A 2,860-nucleotide genomic window follows, 5' to 3' on the forward strand; every position below is an offset into this window, starting at 1 on the left:
AAAAAATATGGTACTGAACCTTTTTGATGTTTTTTAATGATATTTTATTGTGTTTTTGATGTTTAATTACTAATGAGTAAATTTTTTTACTAAGCAACATTCAAATGAATTCAATCGTAAATGGACTATGTAACTTAAACAACTCAAAATTGTGTAAACAAACAATTGTTATACCATAACTTGTCAATTATGATAAAACATTAAACTACTATCTATATTGAAAACAATGTTGATAGAAGGGATAAAGTGGGTGATTTCATCTCCCATAAGATTTATATATATGGCAGGCTGAAAAATATAAAAAGTTAAAAAGAAAATTCTAGTATCTATAAATGAAGAATTGATTTCATATTGCCCTGATTTTATCTGTATTTGAATGTTCTTTTAACACTATTGATTATTTGCAAAAATAAAATTGAGCAATTATCTTGCATACAATCTCTTTTCTAGTAGGTATTACAAGATATCTAAAAGATCTACATACTAGCTATGCTATGCTTCAACACAGACATGTGAAAAAAGAACAATAAATTAAGGCTTGCTTCAGTTATTTGCATAAATGGCAAGGTACCCCTGTTTTAAATGATTCATTACACCTCAAGCATGAGAATTTTGCTTTCTCCAACACTCCTGTCAAAAGCTCACCAATATCTACCCAAGGTTTTAGCTCTTATTTTGTAAAAATATTTATTACAAATGTTTATCTGCTTACGTAAATGGATTGTTCTTTCTGGTCTTACTGTAAAACAATGAAACAGTTTGTACACTTCATATTGGGTGGGAGAGGGGAGACAGCAGTTTAGACAAAACAGATCTGCCAAATTCAAATGTGGGTGGGTGGAAAAAGCATAATCCATTTCAGCTGTAGAGAATGTTATTAAGTATGTCATTTACTCAGGCAAGATATAGGAGGTTTACCCTGATAAAAAATATCCGACATTCTAGGAAGAACGTCCATTGTATGATATGATATAATATGAATAAAATAACATTAAGGGCACATGTTAATGAGACTTCTACCTGAGGAAAAAAAACACATCAAATTTTAACTGTCTTACCTAAATTACAGACTACTGAGTCTATATTATGTAATTTTATGTCAACTGACAAATACTATATGTAAATCCTTCATGACAAAAACAAATAAAACAAAACAAAACTTTACAACATATTTACAGCAGGAATATATATAAACCAAAAACAAAATCAACAAAATATAAAATGGTATATAGTTTGGACGGCACAATTCAATAATACTGATGATCAGTTTGAAAGTCTTAACTGCATGAAAATGATGAAATCAATGAAATATAAAAATAATTAAAAAAACCTTTTTAAGCATCTTTAAAACTAGAAAACATTCATCATATTCTTACTAAATTGCAGCAGAGCATGGTTTAATTAAAAAATACCCTACACGTTTTTTTATTTTCCTAGTGTCTACAAAATGGTGCAAAATAGTATGTTTGAACAACAATATTATTTAATATGTAGAATGAACTGGTATATCATAGTAATTAAAAAAAAACCTGAGAAAATCTTGTGAAGAACAATATGTCAAAAATTGGTCCCTTTTCAGGAATAATATATTTTCATATATGAAGCGATTTCAGATCAAACTAGGAAAATTAAGAACAAAAATTATAATCTGCTCATTTCTCAGTGAAAATTTTTTTTTATATATACAAAATACTAATTTTTTTGTCAGTTTAATAGTTAAAACTTAGCAATGTCTCATTAAAAATATAAATAATAAATTTGGATAGTGTCCACATGTGGACACAGATGATGCCCCCCCTTGCATATCATATAGTTATAAAGGGACATAACTGAAGAACAGTAAAAGTGATGCTACCCAAATTTGAACTTGATCTGAGTTTTGAGGTAATAAGCATTGGGTGTAAGTCTCATAACATTTGGTTGAGGCTAACTTAAGTAGAGAACAGAAACTAAAAATTCAGCAATTTTTCTATTTGTAAACACGCATAACTCTAGAACGGTTGTGTATAAGTTTTATAACATTTGGTTGAGACAAACTAAAGTTAGAGAAAGGAAACGAAAAATTCAGCAATTTTTTTGTTTATAAAGGGACATAACTCAAGAATGGTAAAAGTGTCGCCACCAAATTTCATACTTAATCTGTATTATGTAGTAATAAGCATTGTGTATAAGTTTCATAACATTTGGTTGAGGCAAACTAAAGTTAGAAAACGGTAACAAAAAATTTGTACTTGATCTTAGTTTTGTGGTAATGAATATTGTGTATAGGTTTCATAATGTTTGGTTGGGGCAAACTTAAGTTACAGAATGAAAACTAAAAATTTTGCAATCTTTCGAATTATATAGGGGCATAAATCTATAATGGTTAAAGTGACACTACCCAAATTCAACTTGATCTGTGTTTTATCAGTGGAAGTCAAAATTAAACATTGCATTGTATAAAGCATTGATTGTAGTTGATTCAACTATAATCATGGACAAAGGAAGATAACTCCAATTTTAAAAATTACTTGATATTTAGAAGAAAATAAAAATTTTGCAATTTTTCCATTTATAAAGGGGCATAACTCTAGAACGGTTAAAGTGACGCCACAAAAATTCAAACTTGACCTGTGTTTTGTGGTAATACTGTAAATTCAGAAATTATTGCGATGTTTTTATTATTGCGAAAAATGCAACAGGGTTATAATCGCAATATTTTGAACTCGCATTTTGATTATTTTTATATGAATGAAATAGAAATTTTCTAAATATCGCAAAAATTTAAATCGCATTTTAGTCAAAAATGACAAAATCGCAAAATAAATGCACGCAATAATTTCTGAATTTACAGTAAGCATTGTGTATAAGTTTCATTACA

This window comes from Mytilus californianus, unplaced genomic scaffold (assembly GCF_021869535.1).
Source record: "Mytilus californianus isolate M0D057914Y unplaced genomic scaffold, xbMytCali1.0.p SCAF_14, whole genome shotgun sequence".
In the NCBI taxonomy this organism is placed as follows: domain Eukaryota; kingdom Metazoa; phylum Mollusca; class Bivalvia; order Mytilida; family Mytilidae; genus Mytilus; species Mytilus californianus.